Here is a 19,538-nt window from a genome sequence, read left to right as displayed (position 1 = left end):
GCGACACGTGGCAAATGGCTGAGAGCGCGACACGTGGCAAATGACTGAGAGCATGCCAAATGGTGTTAATCGTTACGAGACTCCCGAAGGAGCGCTCGTTAATTAGTTGCTCCCTTAAATCTACAGCGTGTTTGACACCATAGGGAGAGGGAATGGGAGTTTAGGGATGAAGTTTGTCTGGGAATTAGTCACGGGAAATTGATTTTGAATCTCATTCCCTTGTTTGGCATGTGAAGACAATTAGAACTGATAATTGGTCATCACACGGACTCCTAAACCGTTCGGTCCGAACGGAATTTGCCATTCAACACGGTAGCTCATCGATCTGCAAAACGGTCTAGATGTCTATTTACCTATAAATCAGAGACAAACTAAGGAGCTTTGCAGACGCCTGGACGGCTAATGCGTACATCTCGGACACCCTAGACGCATCCGACAACCTCCCCAGTGTCCTTGTTCGTGCCACATTCATGCCGGCCCGGAGCTAACGCGACCTCTCACTAGAGCGGCATTGAAGCGGCGCGCCGGCCGAGAGCGTCCCGGCATCATGTCCCTGTCTTCTTGCCTATTCATTGTCGGAGCAACGTGACTGGATGAGACTGGACGGATATCCACCGCATTCAAAAGGGATACCCATCCGTCCGTCCGTCGACATTAAATAGGCACGACGGCCGAGGAACCCACTCTAATGAAGCTAAATCTAGTAGATCTCAGGCTAGGGATTCCAAGCTAATCGTGTGAGCACGATGGTAACAAGGACACAAGAATGGACCCAAGTTCGGGCTCGTCAAGGAGATAATACCATACGTCTTGCTTGTGTTTATTGCAATTGGATTGATTACAAAGTAAAGAAGTTCTATCATGAGATTGTTGTGTCTAATGTAAGATGTTCTATGGACTAGTGTAGCCTTGGTTTATATAAGATACCGAAGGCCTAGGATTACAAGAGTCCTAGTTGAATATGTTGGTGGAGGAGAGTCCTCCATGGATAAGGAGTCATTGTCATGAACGACAACGCTTCTTGACTTTCCTTGTAGATCGCCATTGGCCGCTTAAAAGTGCCCCAAGACAAACCAACAAAGGGGGTCCTCAGCCTAGCCCGCTAGGTCGGGAGTTGACATGGTGAGAGGCCTCCCTAGTCGAAACACCATCAATAGCCCTTGAACCAATCTCTGAGTCTGATTTCACCTCGCCTTATCTGAGTTGCACGTCTAGTTTGGCCACGAGTCTTGAAATTGGTTCAACAAGAACCCTTCGAACAATGTCTTCTTGCAGCCAAGCTCCGATGGTGGACTACATCCGAGGTGAGTAAAACCGCCTCGATCTTTGAAAATGTTGAAGGAGTACGGTCGAGCTCCATGCCGAAAAGGTCTCCCATGCAGCAAGTCGCTCATAGCCGTCGGCCTCCATGTTGGACTACTTCCGAAGTGGTGCGCATCACCTCAGTCTCGAGATGTTGACGCGGATCGTCGATCTCCGCAGAAAAAAGTTTTAACACCAAGCCGGTTTCTACGAGCCGATTTTTCAAGGATTTTTTATTGGTGCAATTTATTCACTGCTGAGATATATAGCGAGTATCCCTCAAGGTGTATGCCAGTCCAAAAATCGGTATGTGACGGTGCTGAAATCCGCCAGACCCCTCAGTAGGGGTCCGAGTGCAGCTAGAAGTCACAAATCAAAGGTCGCATGAGGGTTTTACCCAGGTTCGGGCCTCCGGAGGGTAATGCCCATTCGCCGTGCTTGCTCCTATTATTCATGGTGGAGGGATAACTTGTGCGAGGGGTTACAATGGTGTATGATATTGCTACCGACAGATTTCTATCCGAGAGCAGATGAGAATGAGAGCCACCTAGCCTCCCCTTATATACGCGGTGAAGGCTAGGGCTTTACAGGTGGGCATATGTGATCTAGGGTGCCGCCGCCCATGGCTTGGGAAACAAGTTGGTCTACGACATCCACCTTATCTTCTAGGGCTTCCTTTTGTTGCCGGGCCTCGTGGACCCCCGGGCAAGCCTTCTATCGGGCTGCCCTCTGTAGGAGATATGCCCTAGAGGCAATAATAAATGCTATTACTTATCTCCATGTTCATAATTATGTTTATGTTCCATGCTATAACTGCTATGGTTCTCGAGTCCGCAATAACACGAGGCTCGGAGGAAGACTCATATGCACATGTGGAATAATAAACGGTAAGAAGTATTCCTAGTATGGCCTCTAAGACTAGCTCAAGTGTTGCATGATGATTCTGTTTTCCTGGTCATGGGCATGTCTATGCCAGCAACTTTGAGGGCACAATGTTAAGAGAATATTTGTGTTGAATCGACCCGGATTGATGTTATGCTATGAGATTCATTCGTCACAAGTTTAATGGTACATAATACAGAGATGGTTAACATTTGCATGATTCCTTAGACCGTGAGAGTACTGAGTTTCTTCATGCTTGCTTCATGAACTTTGGGGTTTGTTAAACATCATTCGTAAATGGGTGGCTATTACGGCGGCTTACGGGTTCATGGAAAAGTATGTCAAGTAACTTAATAGCTCAAGATTGGGATTTGCTCCTCCGACGATGGAGAGATATTCTCGGGCCCTCTCGGTGTTATGGTATCCATAATCGTCTAGCCAGACACCTTGTGATTTGATCACTGGGATGCCAGAACACGGAAACGAGAAAAGAGAACAAAACCGGTAACGAGGTAACTTGCATGGTGGACAAATTGTTCGTCCATGGGAATGCAATAAATCTCACCTCGGGTGTTTGTGACATATCGCGAAGCAGCAGGAATAACTCACTGCAACTAGAGGTTCACTCAAATATTTATTCGTGTGGGTATAGGGGTCAATATGGGTGTCGACGGCTCCGATGTTGATCATTGATCGGAAGGGGTTCCGGGTCATGTCTATACTTCACTGAACCTATAGGGTCACACGCTTAAGGGTCATCTATTTGCTGAATACTAGATAGGGAGTCTGAGAGAAAATCATCGAAAAAGTTTCGGACGCCGAAAAGTTTCGGACAGCGGAAAAGTTCCGCAGAGAGAGGTCACCGGATGAGTTTCGGTGAAACCGAAAAAGTTGTTCCGGGTTTGCCATTAAGTCAAAATGGTTTCGGCACATGCCTGATAATTCTTGGAGGGTGCCAGAATCATTCTGTAAACTTTTTGGAATTTTCAGAAATAAAAACCGAAAATGTTCCGGAGCTGCCGGAACCGGTTCAGATGCTTTTCGCAGATGAAAATCACTAAACTGGAATTGTTCAAGAACGCGTTGAAAATTATTATGGTGGGTACTGGAAATGTTCTAAGCCCACATAAATATTTTCAGTTCGAACGGACGCTGAAAAATGTCATCGTGAATAGTGAAAATGCTTTTTGGGATATTTTATGGAAGCCACCTTTTGGGGCTTTGCCCAAAAGATCTAGGGATGACATGGAAGGGTGGGAACCTCCTTTGGGGGGGGGGCACAAGGGGTGGGACGTTCATGGGTGCAGCTTATCCATGGGGCCCCACTTGTCCCTTGTTTTCACTCTTTAGGTCCTTGTGAAGGACTCGATTTCATGTGGGTTTTGGGTTTTCTTGTAAAACCACCCCACCCCTTGGGATTTCCTATAAATAGAGGTGGAGGGGCAGCCCTCCACTCTCATCCCTTGCTCTCATACACATGCCATGCATTATCTGGCTTCTTCTCTCCCTCCCACGAAAAGAGTTTCGTAGAGCCGTAAGGCTGTCTGGGTTCCGGCAGGAACTAGTTCTGAACGGCGAAGCCCTGTCGGATAGATGACACCGTATGTGTGCAACTCTGTAGAGATATCATAGTTTCGGTCTTAGTTCATGAGTGCCTCCCGAAGGGCTGTCCGAGTGACCGTCCAAGTTTCGAAGGTCCTCCCGAAGGGCTGCCCGGGTGACCGTTCGAGTTTCGAAGGTCCTCCTGAAGGGCTGTCCGCGACACCGTCCGGGGGGCTGTTCGACCGCCTCTCGGAGGGCTGTCTGAGGAGCAGATGAGGGTATACATCCTCGCGGTTGGGAGGTTGTAAATCCTAGCTGCGGGGATCTGCACCGCCGTTCGTCATTGACTCTATTTCCGTTGCGCTACGAGTCGGTAACGAGAAAGATCAAACCATGTATGCAGTCTCCATAGTGGTCCTTGGCTGGTGCGTAGGTCAATTTTTTTTGTTTTCTGCTACATTACCCTACAGGGGCATCATGAGTCGTGCTATGCGTAGATGCAGGTTGCGATCTAGAATACATAGAGATGTATGGCTATTGCATAATATAATTAGGTAGTAGATGAGATCTATTGCTAAAAATTATTTATGCTGGTGACGGATGAAATCTGTTACCCGATGTTCTTGTTGCTTCCCTGGAATTTGCATATTTCTGATCTTGATAACAGTATGGTGGAGTTTCAATGTTCTGGCAATCCGCGATCCTGATTGATCAACGAAGTGCTAACAGTTCATTGAATTCCACTGTAGTTAAAAAGAAAGATGAAATTTAGCAGACGAAAGGGCAATGCAGATATGATCTGCACGGGGGTCATGCGTATGACAAAGTTCGGTATGGGGCTCGAGATTTTATTATCTCGTGTTTCATACACCCCGCAAAGTTAATCTAGCGACTTGAATTATCATACTTGATGATGGACGTTAGCTTCGGTTTGTTTCGAAACCTTAGAAGCCATGAAAAACAAGTTTTTGCATGAACCGATTAGAGGCGTCTAACTTGGTTTTGCAGGAGGGTTTTGCATGTGCATGTGATGTGGTATAGCAGTGCTCATAATAATTTGATTATGTATGAAATGACTATATGATGTAAAATTGATTAACATGACCTGCGAGTTATGATTCGGCATGATGGTTGGAGCCATATGATTGCACTTTAATGACCTGCGTGTCAACCTTAAGTAATGCATTAATTTTATACGCTATGGAGATAGCAATGCCATCTGGTGCATCAACAAGGTGGTGGCAATCTTCGTGAAGGTGAACACCGACACGAATGCCGAAGACGAAGAAATGAAAGACTTCTCCGTCAGAAAGGGCTATACCATATCATGCTATTATGAATTGCCTGAGATGTTTATCCCTTATGATGCACCCTTCTTGATTGCACGGTAGTCGCTTTTTATTAGGGTGATCTCTCACTTAAAATATCAAAGTAATTAGTGTTCACCCAAGTGTAGCATCGTCTGAAATTCGTATCTTTTCGGGGTGCGCCATGTACACATGAGCACGAACGAATCGAGAGGAATGAGGTGGGTGAGATCAGACCTCGCAGCAAGATCACTTGGTTGTCTTTGACGTTCAGGCAGGAGAGTCCTGAGCTCGGAACACGCCCATCGAAAGATGAACAAGAATCACATAGAGATGTGATCGGCAAGTTGGCCTACCGATTGAAACTCGTGTCATCAGTGATGAACCCGTCAATGGCATCGAATAGAAATATGGATCTTGAATCACTCTAAATTAATTATGAGAGATATTGATTTGAGTGGGAGCGCACTATTGAATTAACATGTTTAATTCTCAGTGCAATTAATTATGAACACTGTCTAAGTGTTTCTTGCAAAATAGTTGTAGAATAATGGCTCGCGTTTCCACCTTCCCTGTTAAAATTGAATAGCTGTTAAATATCTGGTTAAAACTTTACGATTGGTAACGTAATGTGAGGATTGTCCTCAAAAGTGCCGAGAAGGACTTTGTCCTATCGCATGCTTTCTGTATCCTCCCGCTAATGCTATGGATCATGTGACTCTCGTCCTTCGATCGAAAAGCTAGAATTCTGTTACGGTCAAGTGGAATATGTTTGCTTCCATGAAACCCAAACTTCGAAAGTTGGGATAGTTATATGATATTCATGGAACTGAAAATTATTTTCAGATACAAACAAAGCAATGTTTGTTTGCAAGTATTAGTAAAAGTGTTTACTATGCATTTGACTGTTGGGAAAGGGATCCAGAACAACGCCTGTCATATAATGAAAGGTGAATAAAACAACAACTTAAAGAGAAAGGAAGTGTCCAAAGGGTGTTAGTATGACTTACACGTCTAGGAAGTCCGGGGCTAATGCCACTCTTAAGTTGGGTGCTTCTTTTGCGAGTAGGAGGAATACTAAAAGTTAAACTGTTAGAAGTATAAAGGCAGAAAGAAAGATGACTGGAATATCCAGCTCATGTATGAATGTCATGCAAGTTTTTGATGTATAGTAGGCTGGTCAAAGATATAGTTCTTGGGAATTATGGTTAAACATGTTAATCACTAATTCTTGGGTATTGTGAGTTAATCACAAAGATACCGCTCAATTGCATTCTGTTGTGAATCAATGTAAGAGCTACTATGGCCTAAAAAGACTAGCCAGAAATGAGGTTAAGGTATACACGGGGAACATAGTAAATGTTACTATACCTTCCATCGGTGTATTCTCGTCTGTAATTATTTTCATAATTCATTTAGAGTTTTACAAACTCTATCCCATTGCATAAGGTATCTTGCAAGAAGGTTATCCATAAGAGAACTTTTTGTTGGAAATATGCCCTAGAGGCAATAATAAAAGTGTTATTATTATATTTCTTTGTTCATGATAATAGTCTTTTATTCATGCTATAACTGTATTATCCGGAAATCGTAATACACGTGTGAATACATAGACCACAATATGTCCCTAGTGAGCCTCTAGTTGACTAGCTCGTTGTGATCAACAGATAGTCATGGTTTCCTGGCTATGGACATTGGATGTCGTTGATAACGGGATCACATCATTAGGAGAATGATGTGATGGACAAGACCCAATCCTAAGACTAGCACAAAAGATCGTGTAGTTCATTTGCTAGAGCTTTGCCAATGTCAAGTATCTCTTCCTTCGACCATGAGATCGCGTAACTCCTGGATACCGTAGGAGTGCTTTGGGTGTATCAAACGTCACAACGTAACTGGGTGACTATAAAGGTGCACTACAGGTATCTCCGAAAGTATCTATTGTTTTATGCGGATCGAGACTGGGATTTGTCACTCCGTGTAAACGGAGAGGTATCTCTGGGCCCACTCGGTAGGACATCATCATATGCGCAATGTGACCAAGGAGTTGATCACGGGATGATGTGTTACGGAACGAGTAAAGTGACTTGCCGGTAACGAGATTGAACAAGGTATTGGATACCGACGATCGAATCTCGGGCAAGTAAAATACCGCTAGACAAAGGAAATTGTATACGGGATCGATTGAGTCCTTGACATCGTGGTTCATCCGATGAGATCATCGTGGAACATGTGGGAGCCAACATGGGTATCCAGATCCCGCTGTTGGTTATTGACCGGAGAACGTCTCGGTCATGTCTGCATGTCTCCCGAACCCGTAGGGTCTACACACTTAAGGTTCGATGACGCTAGGGTTATAAAGGAAGCTTGTATGTGGTTACCGAATGTTGTTCGGAGTCCCGGATGAGATCCTGGACGTCACGAGGAGTTCCGGAATGGTCCGGAGGTAAAGATTTATATATAGGAAGTCCTGTTTCGGCCATCGGGACAAGTTTCGGGGTCATCGGTATTGTACCGGGACCACCGGAAGGGTCCCGGGGGCCCACCGGGTGGGGCCACCTGCCCCGGGGGCCACATGGGCTGTAGGGGGTGCGCCTTGGCCTACATGGGCCAAGGGCACCAGCCCCTAGAGGCCCATGCGCCAAGATAAAGGAAAAAGGGGAGAGTCCTTAAAGGGGAAGGCACCTCCGAGGTGCCTTGGGGAGGATGGACTCCTCCCCATCCTTAGCCGCACCCCTTCCTTGGAGGAGGGGGCAAGGCTGCGCCCTCCCCCTCTCCCTTGGCCCTATATATAGTGGGGAAAAGGAGGAGCAATCATACCTAAGGCCTTTGGTTGCCTCCCTCTCCCTCCCGTGACACATCTCCTCTCCCGTAGGTGCTTGGCGAAGCCCTGCAGGATTGCCACGCTCCTCCACCACCACCACGCCGTTGTGCTGCTGCTGGATGAAGTCTTCCTCAACCTCTCCCTCTCTCCTTGCTGGATCAAGGCGTGGGAGACGTCACCGGGCTGTACGTGTGTTGAACGCGGAGGTGCCGTCCGTTCGGCACTAGGATCATCGGTGATCTGAATCACGACGAGTACGACTCCATCAACCCCGTTCACTTGAACGCTTCCGCTTAGCAATCTACAAGGGTATGTAGATGCACTCCTCTTTCTACTCGTTGCTGGTCTCTCCATAGATAGATCTTGGTGTTACGTAGGAAATTTTTTTGAATTTCTGCTACGTTCCCCAACAGTGGCATCATGAGCTAGGTCTATTGCGTAGATTCTTTGCACGAGTAGAACACAAAGTAGTTGTGGGCGTTGATGTTGTTCAATATGCTTACCGTTACTAGTCCAATCTTGTTTCGACGGTATTGTGGGATGAAGCGGCCCGGACCGACCTTACACGTACTCTTACGCGAGACAGGTTCCACCGATTGACATGCACTTGGTGCATAAGGTGGCTAGCGGGTGCCAGTCTCTCCCACTTTAGTCGGAACGGATTCGATGAAAAGGGTCCTTATGAAGGGTAAATAGCAATTGGCATATCACGTTGTGGTTTTGCGTAGGTAAGAAACGTTCTTGCTAGAAACCCATAGCAGCCACGTAAAACATGCAAACAACAATTAGAGGACGTCTAACTTGTTTTTGCAGGGTATGCCATGTGATGTGATATGGCCAAAAGGATGTGATGAATGATATATGTGATGTATGAGATTGATCATGTTCTTGTAATAGGATTCACGACTTGCATGTCGATGAGTATGACAACCGGCAGGAGCCATAGGAGTTGTCTTTATTTTTTGTATGACCTGCGTGTCATTGAAGAACGCCATGTAAACTACTTTACTTTTTTGCTAAACGCGTTAGTCATAGAAGTAGAAGTAGTCGTTGGCGTGACAACTTCATGAAGACACGATGATGGAGATCATGATGATGGAGATCATGGTGTCATGCCGGTGACGATGATGATCATGGAGCCCCAAAGATGAAGATCAAAAGGAGCAAAATGATATTGGCCATATCATGTCACTATTTGATTGCATGTGATGTTTATCATGTTTATGCATCTTGTTTGCTTAGAACGACGGTAGTAAATAAGATGATCCCTTACAACAATTTCAAGAAGTGTTCTCCCCTAACTGTGCACCGTTGCTACAGTTCGTCGCTTCTAAGCACCACGTGATGATCGGGTGTGATGGATTCTTACGTTCACATACAACGGGTGTAAGACAGTTTTACACAGCGAAAACACTTAGGGTTAACTTGACGAGCCTAGCATGTGCAGACATGGCCTCGGAACACGGAGACCGAAAGGTCGAGCATGAGTCATATAGTAGATACGATCAACATGAAGATGTTCACCGACGTTAACTAGTCCGTCTCACGTGATGATCGGACACGGCCTAGTTGACTCGGATCATGTGATCACTTAGATGACTAGAGGGATGTCTATCTGAGTGGGAGTTCATAAGATGAACTTAATTATCCTGAACATAGTCAAAAGACCTTTTGCAAATTATGTCGTAGCTCACGCTATAGTTCTACTGTTTAGATATGTTCCTAGAGAAAATTATAGTTGAAAGTTGATAGTAGCGATTATGCGATCAGTAGAAAGCTTATGTCCTTAATGCACCGCTCAGTGTGCTGAACCCCAACGTCGTTTGTCGATGTTGCGAACATCGGACATACACGTTTTGATAACTACGTGATAGTTCAGTTAAATGGTTTAAGTAGAGGCACCAAAGACGTTTTCGAAACGTCGCGGAACATGTGAGATGTTTCGAGGGCTGAAATTAGGATTTCAGGCTCGTGCCCACGTCAAGAGGTTTGAGACCTCCGACGATTTTCTTAGCCTGCAAACTAAGGAGAGAAGCTCAATTGTTGAGCTTGTGCTCAGATTGTCTGAGTACAACAATCACTTGAATCAAGTGGGAGTTGATCTTCCAGATGAAATAGTGATAGTTTCTCCGAAGTCATTACCACCGAGCTGCTAGAGCTTCGTGATGAACTATAACATATCAGGGATAAATAAGATGATCCTTGAGGTATTCACGATGTTTGACACCGCGAAAGTAGAAATCAAAAAGGAGCATCAATTGTTGATGGTTGGTGAAACCACTAGTTTCAAGAAGGGCAAGGGAACAAAGGGATACTTCATGAAACGGCAATTCAGCTGCTGCTCAAGTGAAGAAACCCGAGGTTGAACCCAAACCCGAGACTAAGTGCTTCTGTAAATAAGGGGAACAACCACTGGAGCAGGATTACCCTAGATACTTGGTAGATGAGAAGGCTAGCAAGGTCGATAGAAGTATATTGGATATACATTATGTTAATGTGTACTTTACTAGTACTCCTAGTAGCACTAGGGTATAAGATACCGGTTCGGTTGCTAAGTGTTAGTAACTCGAAATAAAAGTTACGGAAGAAACAGAGACTAGCTAAAGGTGAGCTGACGATATGTGTTGGAAGTGTTTCCAATGTTGATATGATCAAGCATCACACGCTCCCTCTACCATCGAGATTGGTGTTGAGCATAGACATGATTGGATTATGTCTATTGCAATACGGTTATTCATTTAAGGAGAATAATGGTTACTCTGTTTATTTGAATAATACCTTCAATGGTCTTACACCTAAAATGAATGGTTTATTGAATCTCGATCGTAGTGATACACATGTTCATGCCAAAAGATATAAGATAGTAATGATAGTACCACTTACTTGTGGCACTGCCATGTAAGTCATAATGGTATAAAACGCATGAAGAAGCTCCATGTTGATGGATCTTTGGGCTCACTCGTTTTTGAAAAGTTTGAGACATGCGAACCATGTCTATTGGTGTATATGCATGAAGAAACTCCATGCAAATGGACCGTTTTGACTCACTTGATTTTGAATCACTTGGGACATGCAAATCATACCACATGGGCAAGATGACTGAAAAGCCTCGTTTTCAGTAAGATGGAACAAGATAGCAACTTGTTGGAAGTAACACATTTTGATGTGTGCAGTCCAATGAGTGCTGAGGCATGCAGTGAATATTGTTATGTTCTTACTTCACAGATGATTCGAGTAGATGTTGAGTATATTTACTTGATGAATCACGAGTCTGAATTATTGAAAGGTTCAAGTAATTTCAGTGTGAAGTTGAAAGATCGTCGTGACAAGAGGATAAAAGATCTATGATATGATCATAGAGATGAATATCTGAATCACGAGTTTGGCACAGAATTAAGACATTATGGAAATTGTTTCACAATTGATACAGCCTGGAACACCATAGTGTGATGGTGTGTCCAAACGTCATAGTTGCACCCTATTGGATATGGTGCATACCATGATGTCTCTTATCGAAGTACCACTATAGTTTATGGGTTAGGCATTAGAGACAACCACATTCACTTTAAATAGGGCACCACGTAATTCCGTTGAGATGACACCGTATGAATTATGGTTTAGAGAAACCTAAGCTGTCATTTCTTAAAAGTTTGGGGCTGCGACGCTTATGTGAAAAAGTTTCAGGATTAAGCTCGAACCCAAAGCGGATAAAATACATCTTCATAGAACACCCAAAACAGTTGGGTATACCTCCTAATTCAGATCCGAAAGCAATATGAATTGTTTCTGGAATCGGGTCCTTTTTCGAGGAAAGGTTTCTCTCGAAAAGTTGAGTGGAAGGATGGTGGAGACTTGATGAGGTTATTGAACCGTCACTTCAACCAGTGTGTAGCAGGGCACAGGAAGTTATTCCTGTGGCACGTACACCAACTGAAGTGGAAGCTTATGATAGTGATCATGAAACTTCGGATCGAGTCACTACCAAACCTCGTAGGATGACAAGGACACGTACTACTTCGGAGTGGTACGGTGATCCTGTCTTAAAAGTCATGTTGCTAGACAACAATGAACCTACGAGCTATGGAGAAGCGATGGTGGGCCCAAATTCCGACAAATGGTTAGAAGCCATGAAATCCGAGATAGTATCCATATATCAGAACAAAGCATGGACTTTGATGGACTTGCCCGATGATTGGCAATCCATTGAGATAAATGGATCTTTAAGAAGAAGACGGACGTGGATGGTAATTTCACCGTCCATGAAGCTCGACTTGTGGCGAAAAGTTTTTCACAAGTTCAAGGAGTTGACTACGATGAGATTTTCTCATCCGTAGCGATGCTTAAAGTCCGTCGGATTCATGTTAGCATTAGCTGTATTTATGAAATCTGGCAGATGGATATCAAAACGAGTTTCCTTACCAGTTTTCGTGAGGAAAGGTTGTATATAATACAATCAGAAAGTTTTTGTCGATCCTAAGGATGCTAAAAGGTATGCTAGCTCCAGCGATCCTTCTAAGGACTGGAGTGAGCATCTCGGAGTTGGAATGTATGCTTTGATGATGATCAAAGATTTTGGGTTTGTACAAAGTTTATGAGAAACTTGTATTTCCAAAGAAGTGAGTGGGAGCACTATAGAATTTCTGATGAGATATGTTGTTGACATATTGATGATCAGAAATGACGTAGAATTTCTGGAAAGCATATAGGGTTATTTTGAAAGTGTTTTTCAATGGAAAGCCTGGATTAAGCTACTTGAACATTGAGCATCAAGATCTATAAGGATAGATCAAAATGCTTAATAATACTTTCAAATGAGCACATACCTTGACATGATCTTGAAGGTGTTCAAGATGGACCAGTCAAAGAAGGAGTTCTTGCCTGAGTTGTAAGGTACGAAGTTAAGACTTAAAGCTCGACCACGGCAGAATAGAGAGAAAGGACGAAGGTCGTCCCCTATGCTTAAGACGTAGGCTCTTCAGTATGCTATGCTGTGTACCGCACCTGAAGTGTGCCTTGCCATGAGTCAGTCAAGGGGTACAAGAGTGATCCATGAATGGATCACAGGACAGCGGTCAAAGTTATCCTTGGTAACTAGTGGACTAAGGAATTTTTCTCGATCATGGAGGTGGTAAAAGAGTTCGTCGTAAAGGGTTACGTCGATGCAAGCTTGACACCTATCCGGATAGCTCTGAGTAGAGATACCGGATACATATAATGGAGCAACAATTTAGAATAGCTCCAAGTAGAACAGTTATTTGGATTAGCTCCAAATAGAGCGTGGTAGCTGCATCTAGGAGATGACATAGAGATTTGTAAAGCACACACGGATCTGAAAGGTTCAGACCCGTTGACTAAAACCTCTCTCACAAGCAACATGATCAAACATAAAACTCATTGAGTGTTAATCACATAGTGATGTGAACTAGACTACTGACTCTAGTAAACTCTTGGGTATTAGTCACATGGCGATGTGACCTGTGAGTGTTAATCACATGGCGATGTGAACTAGATTATTGACTCTAGTGCAAGTGGGAGACTGTTGGAAATATGCCCTAGAGGCAATAATAAAAGTGTTATTATTATATTTCTTTGTTCATGATAATAGTCTTTTATTCATGCTATAACTGTATTATCCGGAAATCGTAATACACGTGTGAATACATAGACCACAATATGTCCCTAGTGAGCCTCTAGTTGACTAGCTCGTTGTGATCAACAGATAGTCATGGTTTCCTGGCTATGGACATTGGATGTCGTTGATAACGGGATCACATCATTAGGAGAATGATGTGATGGACAAGAACCAATCCTAAGACTAGCACAAAAGATCGTGTAGTTCATTTGCTAGAGCTTTGCCAATGTCAAGTATCTCTTCCTTCGACCATGAGATCGCGTAACTCCTGGATACCGTAGGAGTGCTTTGGGTGTATCAAACGTCACAACGTAACTGGGTGACTATAAAGGTGCACTACAGGTATCTCCGAAAGTATCTATTGTTTTATGCGGATCGAGACTGGGATTTGTCACTCCGTGTAAACGGAGAGGTATCTCTGGGCCCACTCGGTAGGACATCATCATATGCGCAATGTGACCAAGGAGTTGATCACGGGATGATGTGTTACGGAACGAGTAAAGTGACTTGCCGGTAACGAGATTGAACAAGGTATTGGATACCGACGATCGAATCTCGGGCAAGTAAAATACCGCTAGACAAAGGAAATTGTATACGGGATCGATTGAGTCCTTGACATCGTGGTTCATCCGATGAGATCATCGTGGAACATGTGGGAGCCAACATGGGTATCCAGATCCCGCTGTTGGTTATTGACCGGAGAACGTCTCGGTCATGTCCGCATGTCTCCCGAACCCGTAGGGTCTACACACTTAAGGTTCGATGACGCTAGGGTTATAAAGGAAGCTTGTATGTGGTTACCGAATGTTGTTCGGAGTCCCAGATGAGATCCCGGACGTCAAGAGGAGTTCCGGAATGGTCCGGAGGTAAAGATTTATATATAGGAAGTCCTGTTTCGGCCATCGGGACAAGTTTCGGGGTCATCGGTATTGTACCGGGACCACCGGAAGGGTCCCGGGGGCCCACCGGGTGGGGCCACCTGCCCCGGGGGCCACATGGGCTGTAGGGGGTGCGCCTTGGCCTACATGGGCCAAGGGCACCAGCCCCTAGAGGCCCATGCGCCAAGATAAAGGAAAAAGGGGAGAGTCCTTAAAGGGGAAGGCACCTCCGAGGTGCCTTGGGGAGGATGGACTCCTCCCCATCCTTAGCCGCACCCCTTCCTTGGAGGAGGGGGCAAGGCTGCGCCCTCCCCCTCTCCCTTGGCCCTATATATAGTGGGGAAAAGGAGGAGCAATCATACCTAAGGCCTTTGGTTGCCTCCCTCTCCCTCCCGTGACACATCTCCTCTCCCGTAGGTGCTTGGCGAAGCCCTGCAGGATTGCCACGCTCCTCCACCACCACCACGCCGTTGTGCTGCTGCTGGATGGAGTCTTCCTCAACCTCTCCCTCTCTCCTTGCTGGATCAAGGCGTGGGAGACGTCACCGGGCTGTACGTGTGTTGAACGCGGAGGTGCCGTCCGTTCGGCACTAGGATCATCGGTGATCTGAATCACGACGAGTACGACTCCATCAACCCCGTTCACTTGAACGCTTCCGCTTAGCGATCTAGAAGGGTATGTAGATGCACTCCTCTTTCTACTCGTTGCTGGTCTCTCCATAGATAGATCTTGGTGTTACGTAGGAAATTTTTTTGAATTTCTGCTACGTTCCCCAACACTTTTTATGTTCGATGTTATGAATAACACAAGGGCCATACTTTCATTATGAATGAGATGTATGTTATGAATATTGATAATAATACAATTCCTCTGGGTTTACTTTCATAATTCATTTTAGAGTTTCATACACTCTAGCCCATTGCACAATGTTTGTTGCAAAAGAGTTGTTCATAAAACCAACAATTGTTGTTAAGTATTATGAAGAACATGAAGGGCCATGCTTCCATCCAAGATGGGATGTATGTTATGAATATTGATGGTAATATGATACATCCATAACGCTGACGCTAAATGTCGTGAGACTATGAGAATACGACACATGTGTGGCACTGCATTTGGTCACATTGGAGAAACCCGCATGGAAAAATTCCATTATGATGGATTTTGAAGTTGTTTGATTTTGAATCATCTGACACTTGTAACTTTCCTCCGAAAAGTGAAGTGACTGAAATACCATTCACATGCCATAAGGAACGAGCAACAAACTTATTGGTGATCATACATTTTGATGTGTGTAGTTCAATAAATGTTGTTGCAAGTGGTGGATTTATTTATCTTCAAAAATGACTCAAGTAGATATATGGATATTTACTTGATGAGACGTAAGTCTAGATCTTTTGAAATCATTTGAAAGGTTTTCAAAAATGAAGTAGAAGTTACTGTAACAAGAAAATTATGTTTCTGCAATTTGATTGCATAAAGGAATATTTGAGTTACATGTTTAGCGAATGTCTGATGAGTTGTGAAAGGGGTTTCATAACTTGCACCTCCCGGAACACCACTGCAAGTGGAAAGTCTGTGGAGATGTAATCTAACCATTTATGACATGGTAAGGTCAAACATGACATAAATAAATTTGCCATTATCCCTTTTAAAGTGATGCTTTAGAGACTTCGGCTTTTACACTGAAAAGAACTACATCGGGTCTGTTGAAATGAAGCCATGGTATGGTACGCCCAACCATGTTATATCTTTTCTTAACATTTGGAATATGGGGCTTGTGTAAAAGGTTACAAACCTATTCCAAATCAGACAAGTGCTACTTTGCAGGGTATACCAAAATGTTGGGTATTCCTCCCTCACTATACCGAGGCAAATAGTTTTGCCGTGAAACAGTGTGCTTTTGAAGAGAATGGTTCTTTCAAAAAGGTGAGTGGGAGAATAGTGCAACTCGACGAGATAAATAGTATCTTCGTCATCAGATCAAAGGAAAGAGACCTTGGAAGTAATTCCAGAGTTTCCTACTGCGACTAATACGGAAGTCTCTATAATAAAATGTATGAACTTCGGTCGAACTTGCAGCTGAACCACGTAGGCAAGGCTCGTGCAAACCTCTCAGGTGCGCAGACGAGATATTGTTGTTAGACAACATTATACCTACGATACACAAGGGAGCGTTGCTGGGCCCTAACTCCGGAACTGGCTAAATGCCAATACAACCCGAGTTAGTTACCATATAAGTGATTTGAGATTAAAACCTTGATACACCTTTCGGAAGACTTAGAGTCTAACGAATATTTATGGAACTTAAAACTGATACGGATAAAAACAATTTATCCATAAAGCTCAACTTGTTGAAATAACAAGTTCAAGAGTTGACTACAATGAGGTTGTTTTCATCGTAGCGATGCTTAAAGTCGGTTCGGGTTGAACTAGCAATTAATACATATTTCAATCATGAGATATGAAACATGGATGACAATAGGATTTCCATCTGATGGGAATGAAACCAAGGACTTGCATGTGTTACCGTCCAAGGCATTTTGTCTATCCAGAGGATGCTAGTAAGGGTGCAAACTTCAGAGTTCCAGCGATGGACAAAAGAGAGCAAAATGGAGTTGGAATCTTTGTGCTTTGATGAAATGGTCAAAGGGGTTTGACTTCATCAATGGGTAACGAAGATGCTTGTAATTCAAGAAAGTAAGTGGGAGCGTAATAATATTTCTAAAAACCTTGTGTGCTTGACACATTATTAATTGGAAATAAATTTCTTGACACAAATTAGGACTTCATTTGAAAATAGTTTTTTGATGAAGTGCTTAGGCTAAATAGCCTCAATATTAGGCATAATGATCTATGGAGATAGATTTACCTAATAGGGCTAAGCAATGAATACATATTGACAAGGTGCTAAAACCTTTTAGCATTTAAAACCGCCAAGGAGTAATTCTTGCCGGAGTCACATGCAAGAGTTTTTTGCAAGACTCGGTGTCCCAAAACACCGATAAGCAAAATACATGATGCAGATTCCACACACTTTTGTGTTTGGATTAATCATGTATTCCATGGTATGTAAAACAACCAGATATGTCCGATACTCCCAAGGTGTTGCGAGTATGGATACTAAAGTGATCAAAGTACTGATCGTGGGACAACAGTGAAAGATGTCATTGAGTACTAGAGTAAGTACTGATGATATGTTTTTTCGCAAGTGGAGATCATGAAGAGTTCATAGTAAAATGTTACATCGATACAGTCTTCATCTTTTATCCATGCGATTTTCAATTTAAGATAAGGGTTTTGTGTAATATACAATATGGTGGCACGGTAGTTGGAAATTGTTTCCAACAGGATACTGTGGCGAATTCTATAACAAATGCCTAAGTATGTTGACGCTTTAGAAGCGACAAACAAGATGTTGAATCATATAGTTCATTCATGAACTTAGTATGGTTCCAAGATGGCTTTTGTCAATGGGACACTACTGCAGGTAGTTTCTCCATAACTCAGTCTGAGGAATCCAGGTTCGACCTGTGATTCACATACATAAAAGCCAAGTCCGCACAAAATATGAATTTTGTGAAAGCGTGAAAACGCGAGGATATGCAGAGATAGACACAGAGCTGAAGTTGTCAGATCCGATGGACATCAGGCTATACCACATGCGAAGCATTTTTTACACAGGTATGCCATATGTGTAAAGTGCATTAGCATTAACTAGATTATTGACTCTAGTACAAGTGGGAGTCTGTAGGAGATATGCCCTAGAGGCAATAATAAATGCTATTACTTATCTCCATGTTCATAATTATGTTTATGTTCCATGCTATAACTGCCATGGTTCTCGAGTCTGCAATAACACGAGGCTCGGAAGAAGACTCATATGCACATGTGGAATAATAAACGGTAAGAAGTATTCCTAGTCTGGCCTCTAAGACTAGCTCAAGTGTTGCATGATATTCTGTTTTCCTGGTCATGGGCATGTCTATGCCAGCAACTTTGAGGGCACAATGTTAAGAGAACATTTGTGTTGAATCGACCCGGATTGATGTTATGCTATGAGATTCTTTCGTCACAAGTTTAATGGTACATAATACAGAGATGGTTAACGTTTGCATGATTCCTTAGACCGTGAGAGTATCGAGTTTCTTCATGCTTGCTTCATGAACTTTGGGGTTTGTTAAACATCATCCGTAAATGAGTGGCTATTATGGCGGCTTACGGGTTCATGGAAAAGTATGTCAAGTAACTTGATAGCTCAAGATTGGGATTTGCTCCTCCGACGATGGAGAGATATTCTCGGGCCCTCTCGGTGTTACGGTATTCATAATCGTCTGGCCAGACACCTTGTGATTTGATCACTGGGATGCCAGAACACGGAAACGAGAAAAGAGAACAAAACCGGTAACGAGGTAACTTGCATGGTGGACAAATTGTTCGTCCATGGGGATGCAATAAATCTCACCTCGGGTGTTTGTGACATATCGTGAAGCAACAGGAATAGCTCACTGCAACTGGAGGTTCACTCGAATATTTATTCGTGTGGGTATAGGGGTCAATATGGGTGTCCACGGCTCCAATGTTGATCATTGATCGGAAGGGGTTCCGGGTCATGTCTATACTTCACCGAACCTATAGGGTCACACGCTTAAGGGTCATCTATCTGCTGAATACTAGACAGGGAGTCTGAGAGAAAATCATCGAAAAAGTTTCGGACACCGAAAAGTTTCGGATAGCGGAAAAGTTCCGCAGAGAGAGGTCACCGGATGAGTTTCGGTGAAACCGAAAAAGTTGTTTCGGGGTATGCCATTAAGTCAAAATGGTTTCGGCACATGCCTAATAATTCTTGGAGGGTGCCAGAATCATTCTGGAAACTTTTTGGAATTTTCAGAAATAAAAACCGGAAATGTTCCGGAGCTGCCGGAACCGGTTCAAATGCTTTTCGCAGATGAAAATCACTAAACTGAAATTGTTCAAGAACGCGTTGAAAATCATTATGGTGGTTACTGGAAATGTTCTAAGCCCACATAAATATTTTCAGTTCGAACGGACGCTGAAAAATGTCGTCGTGAATAGTGAAAGTGCTTTTTGGGATATTTTATGGAAAGCCACCTTTTGGGACTTGCCCAAAAGATCTAGGGATGACATGGAAGGGTGGGAACCTCCTTTCT

Source organism: Triticum dicoccoides, chromosome 7A (genome assembly GCF_002162155.2).
Source record: "Triticum dicoccoides isolate Atlit2015 ecotype Zavitan chromosome 7A, WEW_v2.0, whole genome shotgun sequence".
Taxonomy (NCBI): domain Eukaryota; kingdom Viridiplantae; phylum Streptophyta; class Magnoliopsida; order Poales; family Poaceae; genus Triticum; species Triticum dicoccoides.
Note: the sequence above shows the minus strand (reverse complement) of the source record.